The sequence below is a fragment of the Equus przewalskii genome, chromosome 1 (assembly GCF_037783145.1).
Source record: "Equus przewalskii isolate Varuska chromosome 1, EquPr2, whole genome shotgun sequence".
Taxonomy (NCBI): Eukaryota; Metazoa; Chordata; class Mammalia; order Perissodactyla; family Equidae; genus Equus; species Equus przewalskii.
Window position 1 is genome coordinate 69,781,325 of NC_091831.1, and position 23,238 is coordinate 69,804,562.

General features: G+C 47.3%; 1 long non-coding RNA gene across 1 annotated transcript in view; it reads left to right on the top strand.

Annotated features, from left to right (window-relative positions):
- Window positions 1-23,238, top strand: part of LOC139074817 (uncharacterized) — a 33,199-nt gene that overhangs the window by 113 nt on the left and 9,848 nt on the right. The window lies entirely within an intron of this gene.

Sequence of the window (23,238 nt, forward strand, 5' to 3'; positions counted from 1 at the left end):
ATAAATCATACCTCTTGGGCACCGATTTATCTGTACTTATAATGAGGCAGGTGGACCCTTCAGGTCCTCTGAGTCACTGAGGCTGAGGTCTTTATAGCCTTAAACTCCATTTCTTAAAAGAGAAGACTGACGGGGTGAGGGATTGTCACATCATGTGGGGGTCTGCCACGGGGACCACCTGCTTTGCTGAGCAGACCTCATCAGACACGGTCAGATGGCCTTGCCGGTACAGCCCAGGCTCCTGGGATGAGCTGTCGAGACACAGATTTAAGGTGTGGGGCCATGAGAGGTTTTAAACCTTCCTCGGGCTTAGCCCTCTTGATGACCACAGATTTCTGGAAATTAGTCTCTGACATCAGTCCTCCCAGGAGACGCAGGGAGACTAAATACCTGTCTAGGTTTGTAGCATTTAGGAGGTTAAAGCCCCGCACTCCCAGGAGTGGACTCCAACATGTGGAGGAAGCAGTATTTTAGTCAAAGTCGCCGAATTGCCCTGGACAGGATCCACCTCTGCTGTTGCTGTGAGGAAGGGGTTTCCTCATCAATCAGAGCCTCAAGGGAGGCTCAGGAGAAAGAACACAGACTCCTTCATGAGGGTCCTGGCTGTGCTCTCCCAGAAAGTCACACCGACCCTGGCATGTACGGCTGGAGTGAAATTAGGCAGGGGAAGCTAAAATTTCCCATTCCGTGTCAGTGCTTTTAATGATAGTGTCTCTGAACATTTTGATTTTTTTTTGTCTAAATTAATTCTCAAAAGATGTTTAAGTCTTTGTCAGGAAAAATGGGAATTCTGTAGGTGAATTTTGTTTAGAAGTTGTCCAAAGTCATTTGTAACTTCCTTAAGTGCTAAAATTGTGTTTTATTCATTTGGTTCTGTTCGTTCACTCACCATGACCAAATTGCTAATCTACACACCCAAAAATATATATTTTCTGATATAACTGAAAAAAAAGTCTGTTTTTGAAAACACAAGGGCTTTCAGATGAATGTGGCTATTTAGCAATAAGCATTTGGCTCCTCCTACAAAAATGGAGCATGAGAATTTAAAAAGCGTTCACTCCAAGCACACAAGATAAGCACAAACAGGAGTTCAAGTGAAGGGGCTGGAGGAGTGGTGACGGACTTTACAGAACATGGGGAGACCTGACTACTTGCCCGCAGTGGGTCTTTCCTGTGAGCAGTGAGAGCTTTACTCCGGAAACTCCTGAGGGGCTCAGCACTCAGGAACACCAAGAACCAAGGAGCAGAGGTCAGACTTGGAGCTAAAAATGAGGGTGGGGTAGCTGAAAGTCTGTTAATAGAGCAGTTGGACCCTCAGGTCCTCCCCCTACCCCATTCCATCTGGGGGCCCCCATCCCCGCTCTCCACCTGGCCCTTCTCTTACCCCCCATCCAGTGTAGTCTGGAGGTTTACTCTCCAGATGAACTGAGTGGTGATGTGTCAGGACCTGGGAGCCTAGGCAAAGCAGAGGACAGAAGATAGGGACTAAAGTCAGACTTGTGCTGACCTGTGGGCTCTTCAGCCCCTCCCCCGCCCTGTCTCTAGAACGGCAGAGGCTGACCGGTGTCACCAGGCGGGCAGCTGGAGGACTCTTCCTGGAGAGTGTGGCTAGCTCCAGAGAAGACCTGGCTACTAACCTGTGGGGGACCAAAAAGTCTGGTGAACCTCTGGTGAAACCCACAGGTTCTTGAAATCTCCATCAACATTCACGCATAACACTTCAAATCAGTTTTTCGGTATCTCATCCTGAATATAAGGACAGCCCAGGCTCACCAGGTATTTGAGGAAAGTCTCCCTCATGACAGAAAGAGCCCAAAACAAACAGAAAAGGAGGATCCAGGGAGGTGGTATGGACAATGTAGGACATATAGAAAACACAAAATAATAAACCCCATAATTACTACCTAGAAACACATATGAGAAGATGTTACATCTATAAGACAAGGACAGAATAGAATGAATAAATAACCAGAGCAGAAGAATCTCAAAATGAAAAACAAACAAAACCCAAACAAAATAAAGCAAACAAAAACAACAGAACAGTTGGAAGCTAAAGTCAAGTAGAACAAAAGATGAAGAAAGGGAAATAGAACAGAAAGGCCAAGTCCATCTACTGACCTCCAGGAGTGCTAGAAAGACAGACAGAGAAGGAAAAACCGTCAAAGATGTAACACAAGGAAATTTTCCAGATCGAAGAAAACAAGTCTCCAGAATGATTATGTTTAAGGAAGACGCGAGGAGAGGTAGAGATAAGGAAGCCAAAAGTTAATGCCTACAGCTGATCAATCAAAAATTGCAACATGAGTATGTTACTAAAATATATGAAAGTGAATATCAGAAGAATTTGCTAGAAGAGTTTACAATGCTTGTCTTTGGGGAGTGGAACTGGTGACACAGGGGACAGCTTTTTGTTGTTTTTGTTTGTTGCTTTAAGACTTTTATTATTTCTTGACTTTTTAAGCTTGGTGCATGTATTACTTTGACAAAAATCAAAATGTACTTTGAAAAAGGAAACAGGGATAAAAGTTAAGAAAGCATCCCACTCCTGATGTTAATATGTTAGAGTATATCATTCTAGATATATGTTATACAGAAAAATATATTTTCTTACCACAACAGGATTATAACATCCATGCTGCTAGTTGTTTTTTTTTTTACCTAAAAATATACCAGAATTGTGCACTTCCCAGTAAAACATGTACTCCCAGTAAAAACATAAGCTATAGAGTGCTTACATATGGAAGACACTGCAGAAGAGAAGGAAGCTGTATAGAGTTAACAACTATAAAAGCTGCATGAACTGAGTGCCATGGGAAAGAAACAACAGGGCTGAGCTGATTTATCTAGGAAGTGGTTTCCAGGAAGTACTCCAAGCCACAAATGTTGAGGCCTCGGTGATGGAGAAGACAAAATGCCCCAGGACCACGCCAGCCCTATGCCATCCATGGCTGTTGAAGTGAATGCCTGGGCCTGGCTGGAAGACTGGGCCCACGTCAGTAACGGCTGTAGCCCATGTAAGGGCCAAGGGACCGGGCCTTGCTTGGTTACAGGAAGCTCTGTCCCTGGCTAGGAAGGAGGGTGGGTGGAACCAGGTGCCTTCTCCATCTTGGTGATGATATTCACCATGTGCCTCACCACACTAGACCTGAATCTTTTTTTCCTTGCTGAGAAGTTTCCAGCAGTTCGAACACTGTAAGCTGTGTAATGATGAGCTGAGCTGCCTTGAGCCTGGCGAGGTCCCATCACTGGAGGATTCTGGGGAGAGGCTGTGTTGGGCCAGTGGGGATGCCTACGTGATCTGCTTGGGATGAAGTAAAAGCTGTCTCGCTTTTTCTCTCTTTTGTTTTTTTCCTGTGATGCCTCATCCTTCTACTCCTTCCACCTACAGTTTCTGCCTGTATAATTCCAACCTGTTTTACCTGGTCCAAAAGACTACCTTGAAGTGGGGTTCTGGAAGCTTTGGGATGGAGGCGACTGCACAAGGGCACAAACAGGACAGGGGCAAGGGGCAGCACATGGAATATAGAACCACAGAGTTCTGGGGCTGCAACAGGAGCCTGATTACTGTGAACATGGGGGGAACTCAGGTACACTGTTCTCCTTACTGAACCCAGTGGGAGCCATTGTTGCAACTAAAACACATGTAAAAAATGTTAGTTCCACTTATTGCTCCCATCCTTTCTGTATGTTTCCTATTTCTGCTGTAACAAATTCCCACATTTAGTGGATTAAAATGACACAGATTCATTATATCACAGTTTTGGTGGTCAGAAGTCCCACACAGTTCTCACTGGGCTCAAATCAAGCTGCCACTAGGCTGCATTCCTCTCTGGAGCTGCTGTGTGAGGACCCCTTTCCTTGTTCATTCAGGTTGTTGGCAGAGTTCAGTTCCTTGTGGCTGTTGGACTGAAAGCCTGGTTTCCCTGCTGGCTGTCAGCTGAGGGGTGTTCCCAGCTTCTAGAGGGCACTTACATTCCTTAGTTTGTGGCCCCCTTTTTCATCTTCACAGCCATCAAATGTGGTTGAGTCCCTCTCACCTTCAAATCTCTCTTTTACATCCTCTCTCTCCAAGATGGGAAAGTGGCTCTGCTGTGATTGCGTTGGACCCACCTGGATAACTCTGCATAGTCTCCCTATCGTAAGGTCAGCTCATTAGCAACTTAATTCCATCTGCACACTCACAAGTCCCAGGGATTAGGACACGGACATTGTGGGGGGGCATTAATCCACCTGCTACACCCTCCATCCTTCCTCTGCAGATCTGACACAAGATTAGGGTGGAGAACCTAAGCACTAGAAGTTGGGGTATTTTATTTAGCCTTGCAGAGAATCCTTGCACTGGAGGAAAAGCTTCAATTGAGTGAAAGGTAGAAACCAGCAGCTTTTGGACCAGTGGTTCTCAAAGGATGCTCTCTGGACCAGCAGAATCAGCATCACCTGGGAACTTGTTAGAGATGAAAATTCTGGGGCCACACCCAGAACTACTGAATTAGAAAGTCTAGGGTTGGGGCCCAGCAACGTGGGGGTTTAATAAGCCCTGCAGGTGACTCTGATGGGATCCCTTGCTCTGGAACAGTCATCCTTCCGTGCCTCACTGTGGTCCTGTGCTGGCCTGTCAGGGTGGCCTTAGGCTGGGCTTTCTTCTCTGCACTGTACTCAGCCACTGAGGGCTTCTTCTTAGGCTGCCAGTGCCTCCCAGCCGCTCTGGGCCTCCCTGGGGAACTGGGCACTCAATTTCCTCAAAAGTCAGGATGCTAATGTTCTGCAAAGGTAACATGACCCAGAAAATTGACTAGGAGGAACTGAAAAGCCTCTGGCAGGGTTTTCTGGGAAGCCAGCTGGCCTCATAGCTCAGACAGGGCTGTGAGAAGTCAGGACTGCAGGGCAGAGCCTCAGAGATGCCTCCAGCATAGGATGCAGGCTGGCCTGAGCTCTGCAGTGTTGCTGCAGGCGTTCTTTGTGTGCTGGTGTTTGAGGACCAGGTGAAACCAGAGATCTCGACCCTAAAGAATGATCAACCTCAGGGTTCACCCTGCAGGGTTAACAAGCACCCAGGTGATGGGGTCCTTCGACTTTTCTGAGAAACCTAGACTCACTCTTTCCCTAGGAGTCACCTAAGACATTGGGCCTCATTCTTGACTGCTCATAGGAATCATCTAGGGAGGTTTTCAAAATCCTGATGCCCAGGTAGCACCTCAGACTAATTCAGTCAGAATGTCTAGCGGTAGGACCCAGGTTCAGCATCCTTTTTAAAGCTCCCAGATAACTTTAATGTGCAGGTAATGTTAAGAACCACTAGTCCAACACTATGGCTCTTCATCCTGACTGTACATTGAAATAAACTGGGAAACAAACGAAAATCAGCAGGTGCTCAGTGCTATGTACCAGTCTCCGGGGAGGCCAGCCTGGGCGTTGCAGGTGTTAGAACTCCTCAGGTGCTGCTAGTAAGGTGCAGCCAGGATGAAACCCCCGGTCTAATGGGAGTAGTGCTGTCTCTTGTTGGCTGTGTGAGGTCTTGAGGTTCAGCTCCATCCATCAACTGTGGGGCGGGGTCCTCATCATTTAATTTCAAGATGTGAAGCACCTCACCTAGCCTTGGCCCATGGCAGTGCTCCGAGAATTTTCCTTTGTCCTCTGTTAAACTGGCTTTTATCTGTGTCCAGCAAGGAAAACTGTGGTAGAAGAGAGGATTGGGCCCACATACGGGACCTGAGTGGTATCCCTGAAGTGACCATGGAGATTGAAGCCTAGCTTTAGTCAGAGCTCTTTTTTTTTTCTTAATGAAGACTCAGTACTCATATTTTGATGGATTGTAAAACAATTTCCCTCATCTTCCCTCTCTGCCTTTCTCCTCTGGCAGTTCTGTATAATGCACAGAGAAGCCAGACAAAGGAACAGAAAAGCTGACGACTCCTCAGCACTTGCAGGTATGACAACATGGCAACCACACGAACCTTCCAGGTCCCCGTTTGGGGAAGGAGGGTGAAGCAGCAGTGTCTGGAAGCCCACTCTCAGCCTTCCTCTCTTTCTGACAGGCAGGTAGGATGTCTCACGAGCTATCCTCTCTGCAGCTCTTAGCCTTCAGGGTTCACTTTATAGCTGCCAAAATCGGTGGGCCATTTCCCTTCAGCTACAGGCCCCCAGAGTATCGTGTAGTGTGGTTGATAACAGCAGGGTCTGTGGGCTGCTCAGGTTCAGCTGTTTACCAGATGTGTCACCCTAGGCAAGTTACTTACTCTCTGAGCCTCGGTCACTCCATCTGTTCTTAGTGGGTACAGATTTTAGTTCGTGACACTCAAGTATGAGAATCATCACATTTCTCCAAAGTAGATAATCTGCCCCAGCTTTTAATGACTAAGCCGGTGGGTGACGTGTTCTGTCCAGTTAGAGGACCTCCTTCTCCATTGGATTGAGCAAGAGTCTCAGGGGATTTAAATGGCCCAAACACTCAGAAGAGGCCCTCTGGTATTCATTCCACGTTTATCACCACTGAAATTTTCTTTGTTCAAATCCACATGTTTACTGAAGACACACGGTCCTGAATCATCTGTATCAGGTCATGGGATGGTGGCAGAGTGCACGAATGGCCACGATCCTTCACTCCTTCGTGTATCCTCACTCTTGGCAATGTGACATTGCAGCTCCTCCCCTAGCCTTTGAACCAGGGCTGGCCTGTGTCTTTCTTTAGTCAATGGAAGGCAGTGGAAATGAAGGTGGGCCAGCTCTGAGCCTCAAGGCCTCATGTGCTTCCGTGTTCTCTCTTTCTCTAAACTCACCCAGGTGCCAGTGGAACAAGTCCAGGCCAGTCTTCTGGAAGACAGGCTGTCCCAGACCAGCCAGGCCTGAGCGGAGTCAGCAACAGGAGACAAAACTGTAGTTGAACCTGGCTCAAGTTGCCAAGCTGCAGAATTGTGGGATGAGAAGTGCTTGTATTCTAAGTCACTTTGGCATAGGATGTTTGTTAGTCGAAGCTGACATGGGGGCCTCCACCACTTTGGGACTGCACAGACATAGCTGCTGCTACTTGTTGAAAGAAATCCAATTCGTGCCCAGACTCGTGAAGAATTCCCCTCCCCACTCTCTCCGCAAGTTCCCCAGTGTTCCCTCTCAGCTCAGCCACCTTCAGCAAACTAGAGTCTGTGAGGGTGATGTCTTTCTTTTGAGCACTGTGCAGCTTTGGCTCTGGTTTCTGGAACGCGAACACTAGGCACAACTCACTGGGGAAGGGCTCCTAGGTTAGAAGACACAGAGTGGCCTTTATCTCACAATGAAGGGCATCATTTCATTTCATTCTCTGTAGCAAGGAAAACAAAGTACAACTCTATAGAGAAAATGGCACTGGAGCCTGCCAGGACCTAATAAATGAGGGTGAACTAATGTGTGTGGGGTGCATAGCACAGAGCTGGGTACACAGTTTCTGTGAGATGGTGGGGAAAGGGGCTGTCATTAGTATCACTGTTGCTCTGTCCACACTGCACTGAGGTTGTGCTGGCCTCCTGCCTGGGGCCTGCCCGTTGTTGCAGCCATAGAGAGAGGCAGGATTGTCTCTCGCGGGTGCCTGGCAATGAATGAGCTGGGACGAGGGATTCCTGCTCTCCCCAGCCTGAAGGGCTGTGCCCAAACTTGCTTCCTTCAGAAAAGGCCCCGAATTCTCTGGATGTGGGGCAGCTCCCACTTGCCAGTACTCCTCTAAGCAGTTGGCTTGTGTGCTCAAAATAGTTATTCTCCCCATGCAAAGCTACTCTCCCACGCGTCCTGTCAAAGGGAGAGCAACGAGGGCTGGATGGGTCTTGGTGCCTCCCAGCCTGTTGTTCTATAGGATGCCCTGGGATAATGAGTGACTTTTGACCCTGCTGACCTTTCTGCTTATGAGTTTCAGCCTGTACTAAGTGACAGCCCTGGTGATACTGAGCCTGTGGGATTCAGAAGTCCTCCTAGGGCCTCTCTTGGTCTTTGTTCCCTGGGTGTTGGGAGGGACTTGGAGGAACACAGTAGACTCAGGGAGCAGAGTGGAGCTGCCATTCAGTATGGCCATGGGCCCTCCCCATGGGGTTGTTCCATTTTTCTTGTCCCAGGAGCTTGGGGTGTATGTGCACTCCTGGAGAGCCGGCCTTGCCTTCTTCCAAGGAAGTTTCTCATGCCTCATAGGGGGAGATTTGGTTTCTAGTCCTGCCTGATGTCCCTTTCCGATCAGCGTATTTGGCTTCCCTTCTTTTGGGACTGCCACGGCGTAATGATGTATTTCATGCTTCTTCTGAAGGGGATCTTATGTCTGAGTTCACCTATTGACATGTAAACCTTTTGTTCTTGCTGAATGACTCAGCTGGGATGCAAAGGTCAGTTTCTTTGAACAGATTTGTTAACGATGATCTCAAAATAATGTCACCCATTTGAGGAACAGCAGGTACTGCCCTTAATAGACCTTGATGGGCTTGTCTGGGCCAAGGGCTGGCCTGGGAGTGATAGGCTTGGGGCCTGCTTACCTTGTATAAACCCTGGGCCTTGCTGATCTCATCTGTACAATGAAGTGAGAGGGTCTGAGGATCACAAACATCCTCCAGCTCTGAAACCCTGAGACTGTAAAACGAGGTGAAACTTATTAAGTAGGGGAGATGATCTCTAGCCAAGAACACAGATATCTTTCCTTCAATCTCCACTTAACTCCTGCTGACGTCCCCAAGGTGCCCCTCCCTAAGAGTTCAAGATCTGACCTTGTGTAACTCTTAGGCAAGAGAGCACCTTCTTGCTCCCTGTTTTTTCAGACCGTGGAATGCCAGCATACGAACCAGCTGGGATTTATATCTCTAGCATTGGTCACTGTTTGGTGCTTGTTGGATTTTGAGATATAAATTATGCCTGTGAATGTGGCCTGCTCCAGGACACGTGTTACTTATTGTTTGAGGTTGAGATGTATAAAGGATCAGATGTGGGAGACCGAGCGAGTCTGGGTAGGGACAGTTTACAGGACCTGTATTCTTGTCCCCTGTTCTTCATTCACTCACGTTGGTTCCAGGCATTTTGAAAATGAGCAATGGCCCATAAACTTGAATGCAAAGCTTGGGTGAGCTGCCTTTGGCCTTGCCATCCTCTCCAGCCCTGGTCTGTGCCACACACAGGAGTGGCGGGGTAGAAGGGGAAGGAAGTGCTGGGACTGACCCTCAGATTCCCTAGGTCTGACAGTGACACATTGCCAAGCTTGCTAGACAGGCTGCCAGTGCCCTGTCACCTCTCTTTCTATGGAAAGAAACGTAGAGACAGTTATAAATTTGTTGAGATTACCTTTGACAATGCCTTAAACTGCCTGTAAGGTATAGAATAAATAGGCTGGTGTCTACAGCCCTGGACAAAAATGTGTGCTATAGATGAATAATGCACAGAGCAATGGAAGCATGCAATAAACATATCTGCAGGATGCAATCTGACACTATTTCATTGTGATTACTTAAAAGAGAGCAAAAGACTACTTCACACCCATTCGCATGACTTTACTAGAAAAATGGAAAATAATGGGTGTTGGTGAGGATCTGGAGAAATTGGAACCCTTCTGCATTGCTGGTGGGAAAGGAAAATGGAGCAGTCACTTTGGAAAACAGCTTGGCAGTGCCTCAAAGAGGTCAACATAGAATTAGCATATGATCTAGCAATTCCACTTCTAGGTGAAGCTAAGTGAAATGTCAGACACAAAAGGACAAATACTGTGAGATCCCACTTAAATGAGGTACTTAAAACAGGCAAATTCAGGGAGTAAAATGGAAGTTCCTCGGGGCTGGGGGAATGTGGGCAGTGGGGAGTTGTTGTTTAACAGGTACAGAGTTTCAGTTTGGGAAGATGGAAAAGTTCTGGAGATGGACGGTGGTGATGGTTGCACAACATTGCGAATGTTCTTAATGCCACTTAAAAATGGTTAGGATGGTAAGTTTTGTGTCTATTTTAGCACAATAAAAAAAAGAGAGCAAAAGCACCGGTGGCTGAAGTCAGCTCGTTGGCCCTACCCTGCAGTGGACGCCAGCACGTCCCATCTGTGCTTCACCATGGTCCTGTTTCGGGGCAGAGCTGGGACACTGGTCCCATGGTATAGATGAGTAAACAAGGGGACAGGGAATTTCCCAAGGGCCTGTTATTCTCTTTTAGTTTCTTCATAGCACATCCGTACATATTCTTGTTTGTTTGTCTCTCTTCCATTGGGATATGCATTTTCTCAGCACAGGGACTTCATGGAGTTGCACACCTCAGTATTCCCAGGGCCTGCTACATGAAAGACATTTCTATTGAAGGAAGAAGCAAATGACACTATTCGTCTGAGGCTGATGCCTGGGCTGGCAGGGAGCACACACAGAACATGAGCGTCGTCCTTCTGGTTCCAGCTCCCTGTGTTCTCCTCCTCAGGATGCTGGATGGGCAAGTGGGGACCCCATAAACATGAAGGCCCTTCATGTTCCAAACCAGGATAAAGGGCCTCCAAAGAGCTGCACTCTGAGCAATAGGGGCCTCTCTTGATGGCTGTGGGGCCTCCCCACTGGAACTGCCCCATTTTCTGGGCTGGAACTCTTCCTGGCCTCCCTCCCCACCCTACCTTGCCCCGTCCCAGCATACCCCAGCACTTGGACGGGTGTGCTCTCTTCTTTTCCTTTGCTCCCACTGGACCCAGGCTGTTCTGCCTCCCTAGTCCTGTGCCAGAGCGAGAGCTCGCCCTGCCCCTCTCAGGGTAGCCAAGAGCCAGGGCCTGGGCACATTTGGGGAGAAGGTGAAAGCTGACTCCAGGCTGAGCCCTCAGCAGCCTTCTCCACCCTTTAGCACTTCCTCTCCATTCCCAGAGCTCCCTGGGGCTGCCATTTCACCTTTGCTTCTCACCCTCATCTCCTGCACAACGTGCCTGCCCTGTCAATGCTGACCATAAATCAAGTTGCCCCTTGTTGAACGAGCAAGTGCTGCCTCTACCAGACCTGGGTCCCACTCCTGTTTTTGGATACATCAGGGATGTGGGGCCAGCCTGGGAGTGACAGGCTTGGGGCCTGCTTACCTCATATGAACCTCTGGGCTGTGATGATCTCATCTGTATGATAAGGTGATAGGATCTGAAGATCACAAACATCCTTCCAGTTCTGACACCCTGAGATTGTAAAAAGAGGTGAAAGCTTGCTGAGCAGTGTTGATGATCTGCCAGCCAAGGACATGGACATATTTCCTCCAATCCCTGCTTGGCTGATATCCTGTGTTCAGAGTCATGGGGCACCACCAGTTACTTCTGCTTCAAAATAGCTCAAAGCTTTCGTCTTTTCTCAGTCCTGATCCTCAGTTTAAGCCTCCTTCTGAGGCTTCTAACTTGGCCGATGACATCAGCCTCTACCCATCACTTGGGCTTAAAACCTCAGAGTCAGCTTCTGCTTCTAGTTTTCCTTCAGCCCTTCCCAGTTCAGCATAAGCCCTGCTCTTCCCACTTCCCTGGCATTGAGCTCATCTGCCTCCTTATTTCCACCCCAGGGCCTGCCTGTTTATCCTCTTATGTGTGCCGTTGACTGCTAGCTGATTTCCCCACCTCTCGTACCTCCTCTCACCATTCCAGATGCTGCACTACAGCTAGAGGGGTCATTCAGAGACACAGAATGAACCATGTCACTCCTCATTGTAAAATGTCAACAGTTCCTGCAGGGTACACATGCAGCCCTCACTAGGCTCTGGGACGAGTGTGCTGGCTGGTAAATGTTTAACAGGCGGCCATGAAAAAAGCCCTTATTTATAGTGTCTGCCAATTTGTGTGGGGTAAATACTCCCATTGTGGCTGATTTCAAGCTACCAACCTGATGTTACTGAATGCAGAGCTGTGAAGACACACAGTAGCACACAGTTATATATATTTCCTTCATGCAGATACAATGGGCGCTAAATGACTTTGAGAGCAGAGATACGAGTGAAATGTAATAAATTAATTGGACCATGATGAGTTTTGAATATTTATTAGATTTTACTATATAATTTATTTATTCGAATACAATTTAACTTTTAATGATGACTTTGTTTAACAACAAGCTCTTAAAATACCTGAAAATTTAACAATCATCTCTCACAAAACAACATGCGTCGACTCCAGCACGTAACTGCCTATGACCCAGCTGGTCTCTGTCTTGACTGGGCTGTAGCAAAGGACCGTTGGCTTGGGAGTTGAACTTCATCAGCTTGCACAGGGATTCTTGCCTGGTTTCTGATGAGCAAGTCCTGATGAGGTCTTGTCCTACTCTGGTCTCCTCCTCAGAATCTCAGGTCCTCCAAAAAGTGGTCCCATCTTGTGGTTCTCCAGTTCCTTCCACCTTCAACAATCTACTCTCAGTTGTGTTTGTGATGTATTAGCAGCAGCCAATGCCAGCCCCCTGCATGGGCCAGTGCAGGGGCATGCTCTCTGTGGGGTTCTGTGTTGCCAGACCACCTATTTCCTTTTCACCATCATTCTCGCAGAGTCTGAAGGCAGGAACTCTGTTCTGTTTTCTTTTTGGTGGAGTGGCTTGGATAGCCTGTGACCTGGGCTGTGTGTGTCTGACAGTCTTCTTGCTGTGAAGCATGCACATCATTAGACTTCACTTTACTGCTTCCCACAAGGAAACGGGGGGCTCCAGATTTCTTCCTGCAAGAGGAAGTATATTAAAAATAAAACAAAACCAAATGAAAGATGTCCTCAGCACATCTGGGCGATGTACACATCAGGTTCCTTTGTCTTTTGGGGGTCCAGGAAGTTGGAAGAGGCCAGGGAGATTAATAAGTAGAAAAAAAGGAAGAGGGAGAGAGAGGTCTGTCCCTCCTCCCCCCATCCTCTCATGAAGTCAGCCTCTTGGAGGATTGCTGTGCTGTTCTCAGAGTCAGAATAGGCCCCAGTGACCTTCACACCCACTTAAGGAGCTCTAGTGAAATAGACTCTCCGAATAGAAATCACCTCCTTATCTTACAAGGAGAGGCTTGTGCACACTTGGGAAAACTGTGCTCTAATTTGGATCCAGACAGAATTAAGTGCTAGAGGCATATTCCAGAGTCTGAGAACCTGAAGGACAACCATCCCGAAATGTCAGAATGGAGAAAACTATCTGTGGAATTGAAATAGAAAGCATTGCGTATTCAATATTCAATCCTTAATCCATGCATCCTTTTCACTTATGGAAAACAAAGCGCAGATGGCTTTGGAAAGCTCCTGGAATCTGATAAAATGCCATTTAAAATCATTCTGTGGTTTTCCATTATGAGAAGTCTGAGAGATTGGTAAGATTTATGGTTGGTGTTGTAAGATCCCTGTAGAAGAAGTTTTCTTTGTAATCAGTCATCCTTAATCTCTGATATTCATTTTCAAATACGCAGAGTAAATGGGAAGGAACCCCTTCCTGGGAGGGGACAAAACCAACGTAGCTTTCCTTGAAGACTGCTCATAGCAATGGTGCCAGTGCAAGCTTAAATGTGAGCCAGCCTGATCCTTGGGCCAGGATTCTGGGTTGTTGGCCCAGCCCCTCAGTCCTCCATAAGGGACTCTGCACCCCAGGACTCTTTGTAGGCCCTTTGCAGTTGGCCCAGACATTTTTCTGACCCTCTGTGTCTTGTCTCTTCCTCTGTCCACCAGCTTGAGCACCTTTCATCCTGTGGGCTCTTTGCCCATTGTGACAGACTTGGTCATTTGTGTTCTATGCTGCCAGAAAACCTTATCCACACCTTTAAGGTTGTCCTTATCTCACTGTAATCATCATCATCATCACCATAATCGTCACAGCCACTACTAGTTCTGAAGACTTACAAGGTGCTAAGCACTGAGCTGAGCAGTTTGAGTGGTTTATGTGTCTATGTCCCCTACCCCTTGTTCTCGGAGCTCTGGGAGGCAGGGACCAAGTTTAATACACCTTAGTCCCTTTGCTCCGGTGGCTAACATAATGCAGAATTTACAGTGGGTAGCCTATATGTAAATATTTATTAAAGGAACTTGGGAGTATTGATTTGTAACTGTGTCCTTTATAAAATCAAACTCATTTCTATTTAACATTTTAATAAAATGGCTTTAGTCATTTGTCTTTTGCAAGAAAGTCCTTCCTCCTCTTAATGTCCCTTCTCCCATATTAGATGTAATACATCCACAGGACACTTACTCAGTCCACAAGCTCAGCCCAGCTTCTCCTCCCTTCCCACTGAGGCCGAGATTGGAGGACTCCATTGCTGGGACGAGAAGCTGTTTCCTGTGATGTGGCTACAGGGTGGTCACATTGATCTTGTTCCTGTCATGAAACATGCCTCATCATTGGGTGTTTCTGCAGCCCCCTAGGGGTCTCCTTCACGTGGTTGAGGGATTAAACTTGGACAATAAAAATTCAGTGTATGTCCACCACATGGGTGGATGTCACGAGAGTGTCATTGATACTCCAAACTGCTGAGCTCAAACTTCAGTATTAGATTTAGAAATAGTTGCTTCTGTACGTCCCCATAACCCTAGTGGTGGATGACCTCTTACATCTTAATTAAAATCATCCCTTTATCACTCGTCTTCCAGCTCTAAATAACTCTGTCTTGTTGTTAAAATTTAGTTCCCTGTACACTAGCAATTTTTATTGTTTCCCAGAGGTGGAGATGTTCTCACAGTGATGCTGGCAAAGGTGCAGGTACTTCAATCTGACCTACCAGGGACTTGTGGGGTCTGTGTTGGGGCCAATGGATCCGAAGCAGAAGTTATAAACCCCCTTTCTATCTCCTATCTGCACTCCAGTGCAAAAGAAAGTCGGGGAAAGCAGAAGTGAGGTGGATGAAGGAGAAGGACCTCATGTGGCTTTTTCCCCTTAATAAATCTCTTCACAAAATACATACATGATTGTTCCCATCAGCATGGCGACATGCTGGGATTTCTTGGAGAGAGAGAGACAGAGCAAGAATATCAATGTTTAGTTGCCGCCCCATTTCTCTGCTCCCCTGAGAACATGGCTTCTGAGCGAGTGGTCTGCATTTGCTGTCTGTTTGGTGTGTGGCATAAGGAGAAAGCTATCCCACCCCACACTGTTGGGTTGTAGAAATTGTATAATTATATGGTTGGTCAATGCATGTTGACAAATTGGATACTTTAACGTCTGAGTCTGGGTTTTCTGAGTCATCCATAGTTGACCTTGGTATTTAGTATAAATACTGAAGGTCATCCATAGTTGACCTTCAGTATTTATAGAGCACCTATGGACTGCTTGCCCCTGCCAGGCAGAGGGGATACAGACAGGAATGACACACTTCACTGTGTCGCACGAGTTTCTGGTTTGGGAGCTCAGAACTGGGGGAAGCAGGCAAGGGTTGTGACTCAGGAATGCATTTCATAGACTCTGCCTCTGTAGGACTCAGGGAGAGGCGAGGTTAGATCCATATCCATGTGGGCATCGAAACCCTTCCTGGCAAGTCCCCAGCAACTAATTCAACTTGGGAATTCAAGGTGGGGCCTGTAGCAGTAGACACGATTTGTCCTTTATAACCCAGGGCATCTCCTCCCACCCAGAGATCTCCATACAATTCTTAGGCCCATGATCTTCACTGAGCTTTTTAAAATTGCTTTAATTGAAGTACAACCAATATACAGTAAAATGGAAGATTTTAAGCCTTCGGTTTGGAGAATTTTGATAATCATATCTATCTGTGTAACCACCACTCAAAACAAAATGTAGAGCATCTTTAACCCCGAGAGAGCCGCCTCACACCCCTCTCCAACCAACCACCCAACATTGGTGTTCTTACTTTCGTCTCTCCAGATTAGTTTTGACTATTCCAGATTTAATATAAATGGAATTGTAAGTATGTACCCTCCTGTATTTGGCTTCTAAATATTTTAAGATTCATCCATTCAGTTTTTATATTGGTAGTTCCTTCCTCGCTATTATGCCACAGTTCGTTTATCAATTCGCCTGCTGTTTCCAGGGTCTTTTTTTGACTATTTGAAGCAAGCTGCTATGAACATTCAAGTACGATGTTCTTTTGTAGACACAGGTTTTTATTTCTTGTGGTAAATACTTGTGAGGGGAATTGCTGAGTCAGAGGGTAGATGTATGTTTAACTTTATAGAAACTAACCAGTCTCTTTCGGGGTGTGCTGATCTACACGCCCAGCAGCCGTGAAGGAGAGCTCTGGCTGGCTCTGATTTTAGCAACACTAGTGGGTGTGAAATAGGATCTCATCGTGGAGTTTTAATTCACACTTGTTTGGCACATTTCACACCATCCTCCTGGATGTGCACAGCTTACCTGTTAGGTAGTTTGAGGATGTCTTGGGGTGTTTATAGATAAGGAACCCGATGCTCATGTAGAGTGTGTGCCTTGCCCAATCAGCCAGATGAAGCCGGCAGAGCCAGCATTCCAGCCTGGCTCTGGCTGTGTGGTAAAATGAAAAATAGACATTCGATCTTTGACCCTGGTTCCTGGCACAGAGCTCCTAAAACCCTCGGAACTTCCTGATAGGAGTTCTTTTATTATTCATAATGAGCCCCTTTACACCACACCTGAGTTTATGCTATTGCAGCGACTATGCTAATACAGGTGCCTAGAGAGCTTCAGGAAGGGGGCTGGTTGCCAGAGGAACCAACTACATGATCAGAGGATTAGAATTTTCAGCCCCACCCCCCTGACCTCCGGGGAGGAAAGAGGGGCTGGAGATGGACTTTAATCAGAAATGGTCATGGTTTAATCAATTGTGCTTACATTAAAAATAACCAACAATAAAAAACCAATAAAAGCAAACTTGGATAAAAATTCTGAAAGAGTGAATCAGAGCTTCTGAGTTGGTGAACACATCCAGCTGCTGGGAGGGTGGTGCACCTGGAGAGGGCACTGAAGCTCCCTGCACCCCCACCCCCATACCTTACCTCTCTCTCATTTGGCTATTCATTTATATCCTTTATAATAAAACTATAATTGTAAGTACAGTTATTTTCCTGAGTTTTGTGAATCTTTTTAGCAAATTAACCTGAGGGGCAGTCATGGGAACCCTGAATTTAGTTGGCCAGGCAGATGTGCAGATTGTCTGGGGACTCCATTTGCAGCTGCATGTGAAGTGGGGACAGTTTTGTGGGACTGAGCCTTTCACCTGTGGGGTCTGCACTAGCTCCAGGTGGTTAGTGTCAGAATCTAATTGAATTGTTGGACCTCCACACGGTGTCGGAGAAACAGAGAACTGGTGTTAAAATGATTTATGTGACGTCAGCAAAAACCACACTGGCTGACTCTTAGCTACTTCCTCCCACTGCCCCTGTATTTTCTGTGGGCACATAATACTAAGTTGCCTGCCAGTGTTGGAACCTAAGAGTGACAAGAGAGCCCTCTGAGCCGTGTGAAATATGCTGACGTTCGTGTTAAAACAGCAGCCTCATTATGTGAGCGGAAGTCTCCAGGGATTTGCCAGACACTATCTATCAAGCTTCTTGAGACAGACTCTTACAAACACTGAATTCCAGAACGTGTCACAGAGCCACGGAGGGGAAGCAGACAACATAAATTGTCAACTGTGAGTTGAGGGAGGTGACATGGCAAAGTCTTGGAAGAATACTTTAATGGAAATGTAAATATCATCAATGAGCAAGACTAAATGGCAGTAGAGTGATACTTAGGGATGTTTTATGAGTTTTGTTATGTTTTGTGCATTTTAAAGGACTAATAATAGGAAAAGAGGGATACATAATTTTAATCTCTCATTAATATTTTTACATAATAAAAATATACATTAATGGTCTTTGGACTACTTATTAGTTTCAATTTTTCCAGAAATGTTGCTTTCCAGAGTATTTAGGACTTCCCTGCTCGTACTGAATTGTTGAGCCTGGAGCCTGTTGCAGTTCAGAATCTGAAGCCGACTTTTTCACGAGGATATCTGGGTGATAACACTAAACTGCTCAGGCAAGCTTTCCCACAATCTGTCTATGAATTCCTGGTGCATTGAGACTGCACAGGCACATGAGCATGTATTGAGGAGAACCACAATGTTGGACTTCCAGTTCTGTAGAATTTTGCAAGAAGTGGCCCTACACATCATCTGTTTTTACCACTTGTTGGAAGACGAAAAGCTCAATCCTGGAGTGGGAAAGTGCTTGTCCAAGTCCAGCTGGTCACTGACAGCAGTGGGAGGAGAACTCCATCTCCTTTGGCTTTTGTGCTGTGCGGGATTCAGGTCATGGGACAATACCTCACCTCTAGAGAGAAAGGAAAGGGAGAGAGTAGTCGTGTCTTAGGAAAATAAAGGCCATGGTTTTCGAGCACTTACCATGTGTCAGCATTTTGTCAATGCTTTACAGGCATCCACAGCCCTAAGGAGATAAGGACATTAGCCCAGGAAAGGTGAAGTCAGTTCTCCAAGGTCAAGCAAGTGGGTGTCTGCCATGGGGACCAGGCTCCGACTGTGCAGTAGCCCAGTGTAGTAAACGTTGCCCTCCCTCTTGTTTAGACAGTCTGTCTCACTTATCCTCATTGTCCAGATGATGATGTAATTTGGGGTTTTCCCAGCCTCAGTTTTCCAGAATCCATTGGTGGTTATTTTTTTAGGCTGGTCCCTGATAGCCCAAGGACCATGTCCCTGTTGTCCTCATGGGGAATGCTCAGGCTGGCTCTGAATCACCCACCTCCATTTTCTCGGGTCTTCCCTGTAGCTCTGAAAAGGGAATGCCACACACGGAACACTACTGGTCCAGCATTCAGTTATGCCTTTTACTAATCTAGAGTGAATTGGTCTAGTCAATGGCTCTGTTTTCTAGTGGCTGAAGGAACAAGTGCCTTCCGTTTTAGCTCATGTTCTGTGTCTTCCACAGAGTCCCCTGTGTGGCAGGTAGACCTGGGGACTGTTCTAAAGTTGCCTATCCTCACTCACCATCTGCCTTGCTTGCTGTACCAAGCTCCCATGGCCCATAAGTGCTCTCAACACTCATCATTCTCCTTGACGCAAGTGTGAGGAAGGTGTTCTCTCCCCATTCTACAGGTGGCAGACTGATGCTCACAAGCTGTAAGTGGCTTGCCTTTGAGGACACAGGGTGTTGCGGAGCTGACTTGAGGCCAGGCTTTCAGACTTCTCCTCTGGGGTTTCTGTCATCTCACTCCAACTCCTCATCCAGCCTCAGGCCTGAATTTCCCCACTAGGTACCTGCTCTGCATGAGAGACCAGGCAGGGATGTCTCCTTAACATCCTTGGGGAATAACCTGTTCTTGGAGTGATTTCCAGAACTATACAATCCACCGCCTCCTAGATGTCCCCATCTGGGTCTTCCACAGGTCTATCAGTCCTTCTGTTCCTAAAACAGATCATGTCCTTCCCCCTCCCACACCTACTCTCTTTGCAAGAGCTGCACCTTTTATCCAACAACCCACTAGGAGCCCGGGGCTGAGCTCATCTTCCACATTCAATTCTAGTGTCCTTGTCTTCTTAATAGCTATTTAATCCATCCCCTTCTCTGCACACCCACTGCTCCTGTTTCAGCTTAGGCACTATTCATTTCTCATTGTGGCAGCTGGAATAGTCTAAGACAGGGTTCCCCTGCAACTGGTGTCCCCTGCTCCCTGTGGTCCTGCGTGCCTTGCCTGCTCACACTGAGTTGGAGGGATGCAAGTTTGCCCATGGGACTGAAGGGAGGGCTGGTGAACCAGGCCTGGAGCAGGCAGATGTTGAGGGTCTCACCAGAGAGAATAAACCCACCTCCCTCACCTTTACTCTTATAAATCAAATGTCCACAACAGCTTCCAACTGTGCGATAGTGTCCAGAGATAAGGGAGCCAGAGGCTGGCTGAGGGCATGGCTTCCCAGGGCCCTGAGTGAAGAATTTGGGAATCAGTGAATGAGGCAATGGGCAGTGTCTTTGGGAGGAAAATGAAATCAAAGCTTGGAAGGCCACGTAACTAATCATCAACTGGAAGAAGCAAGGCAAGGAGAGCCGGGGGGGGGGGGGGGGCGGGGGAGGGGAAGGGAAGGAAGTGGGAGAAAGAGAGAGAGGGAGATAGGGAGGGAGGGAGAGAGGGAAGGAGAGACGGAGGAAGAGAGGAGACAAAGAGGAAGAAAGGAAGATAAATGCAGAAGGAAGGAAAGAAGGAACGAGGGATGGAGGGAGGAAAGAGGAGATTCGAGATCTGAGATAGTGGCTAGAACCCAGGAAACCCAGACAGGTGTTGAAAGGTTTGAAGCAGAGTGTAGATGGGGAAGTGCCTTGGGCTGCAGGCTGCAGCCTCTGGAGCTTCTTGTGGGATTTGAGGCCTCAGGTGTGTACAGAAGAAAGTCTTGAAGGCCACTTACCCAGAACCATGCTAGGCACAAGAAGAGCAAGAGGAATGAGCCACAAACCTGTCCTCAGTGCCCACGGGGTAGCAGGGGCCCTGAGACTGCCTGGGAGATTTGAGTGGAACCAGGGATGGGAGAGGATGCAAATAGCTAAGGCTGTTGAGCACGAGGTTGTTCCAGGTCCTCTAGGTGTTCTAGGTGATGTCACTGTCCCCCTCACAGATGAGGACAGTCAGACTCAGAGATTGAGAGACCTCATCAAGATCACAGCTAAAAAGTGGCACCACTGGGGTCTGAACGCAGGGCTGTCTGCTTCCAAAGCACATGTGCTTACCTTCATACCACATCTGCAGCCTCTGTGTGTGGCTACAGGATCTGAGGCTCAGGGAGGCTAGAGGAGGCTGGGGAGCACAAGGGGGTATTTGTATCAGGCAAAGGTGCCGCTGCATCAAGGCCACTTCTCCACCTGGCCCAGGCACACCAGGTTCCCTCTGCAGACATCCATCTCTGCAGCTGGGTGGGCAGCGTGGGGGGGCCTTTCCCACCTCCTCCAAGCTGGCCTTTCAATGTCACCAAGCTGCTCTTTCCCAGGTTTCTAGCATATTCCCAGCTGTTGATTGCTCCAGGGCCTGCAGGAATGCGTCCTGTGACCTGGCTGTTTTCTCAACCCAGCACAGTCACAAGGGCTTGTTTTGTTTTCCGCCACTGCTATTAACTCAACATTTGCAGTGCAGCATTGAATTGTGGACTTCGAGCATCCTTGTTATATCTCATTTCCAGGCCTGCCTCCATTTGTCATGCCTTTCAGTACACCATCTGGAAATCCTGTGACCATTCTGAAAGACAAGGGACCTTGTTACTTGGAATTCTCTGTCTCCTAATGAGGAGTCAGTGGATCGAATACCAACAAGTCATTAGGTAAACTGAAAATACCACACTTGGATGGATCTGAGTTGGCATTAGGTATTTTCTAGATCTTGGCCCAGCATACGAATAAATAAACATTTGAAAATTGTCCAGTTACAATGTTTGATGTGGTCAGGTAGAACGCCGGTCTCTCACAAATGATAATTCAGGTCTCAGTGTGGTTTTAGTGAATTCGCTGATTTGTCTATTGCTGTGATTAATAAGAGAATTGCTGGCTTTTCCTTCCTTTTGGAAGGAGCCTGGGAAATGCCAACTTCCCCTGTGCCCTTGAATGTAAAAATGAAGCTGGAATTGGTGACACAGAGCATCCTCACTGCCACTGCTGGTGAGGGACACTTCTCCTGTGGTCCCTGCTCCATGCAGGAGTACCGTAGCTCTGGGGACTAGAGTGAGGAGTAGTGAACCTCATGGTCATATGCTCACTGGAGGTAGCAATTTGGAGCAGACCTTTTCCACTTGGAAGACGACTGCAAGCTGTTGTGGGTGGAGCTGAGCCTGGGCTCTTGGACTCTGTGCTGCACTGGTGGGACGGGGTACACAGAGGGGAGCAGAAGGAAGCAGCACCCTGCAGGCCTGGGGAGCCGGGGTCACCCTGACCCAGTAGGGTTGCTTGCTTGCTCCACTGGTCCACACTGGTGGCATCTTTGCAGACACAGAGGTCGTGCTTGTATTTTATACTAATCCACATTTTATACATGTTTCCACTCAGTGGGTGTGGGGTGAGTTCTGTCCAGCCTATTCTCTTGCCCTTATTTCACAATCCCCTTACTTTCTGAGAGTGACAAGAACAGAGCACAAAGGATGGGTGTATTTCAGGTGCTGTCCTGGCTGGGAGGACAGGCCCCCTTTCACATAGGTGTGGTTTAGGGTTCCATTTCCAGGCCAGAGCCTTGGCCTATTATGCACTGCTTCCGTCTTCCCCTTTCTGGCTCATTGTCGGGGACCATGACTTTCCTCTATGTTCTAAGGGCTCACACCTTGCAGCTGGTTTCCAACTCCCTCTCACACCCCAAATCTTTCCCTCTCTCACCTTATGGTAACCATACTGTATCTACACTGGCCCCTGCTGTTGTGCTTTCTGAAGTCATGTTAAGAAATCAAAGGGCAATCTGTAGATAAATTGGGCTGATGGTGGACGGAATGAGGTCCAGAGCTGAGATGCAGACACATCATAAGTATGCCTGTGTGGGAATAGGGAGTAGCACCGTTAGGTAATGAGAAGAACTTCCTTTCCCGGAGAGGGGGGCGGGGCATGCTGGCAAGAGCCCAGTTATGGAGGCCCAGACATGTCTGGGGAGCAGGGGTGGGGCCATGCCTTGTCTTTAAAGCTGGATGAAAGCTCTGGTTATCTGCAATCTACCCTTCCTCCCCCAAGTCGCTCGCCTCATTATGAAGATACAGCTAACCTGATGATGACTCTTGTTTGAATCTAATAGTTTAGGAACACAGCAGAAGTCCGTCATTCTTCTGAGTGCCATTCTCTTCATTAATTGGCATTTACTGATCATCCCTGGATGCTGGAAGAGCAGAGCCCATAAGAGACAAACCACTCGCTCTAGCAAGACAGGGCTGCATCTAGTTAACTGAAATCGGTGGCGTGTATAAGATAAACATACATTTATATCTATATGGGACCATGTTACCACACACGTATGACCACGGTGCAGGCTCTGAAGTCCGAATTCATTCTTACCTCATATAGACAGGAGGATCCAGCATTTTCCCATCAGTAAAACACCTCACAGCTTCGCTTATCCACTCTAATTGGACAGGGAATTCTTATAGTTACTCTGCTTAGGAAAAGTGACCTCTATGTTCAATATCCAACTCAGAGGAGGGAACAAAGGCTCCACCTTGCTTAACACATAGAATGAAAGGGTATTGAACATGTGAAAATGTTTTGGAAATCATAGAATATACAGAAATGTCAGGAATTATTTTTATTATTATCACTGTGCCTTCATATATGCATATAGGAACTCTGCCTTTGCTCTAAACTCACTGACTCTTAATTTAAGTATATGCAACCCCAAATTACATGGGCCTGCTTGACTTGATCTTAAGGTCCAGTCTTAACACTGT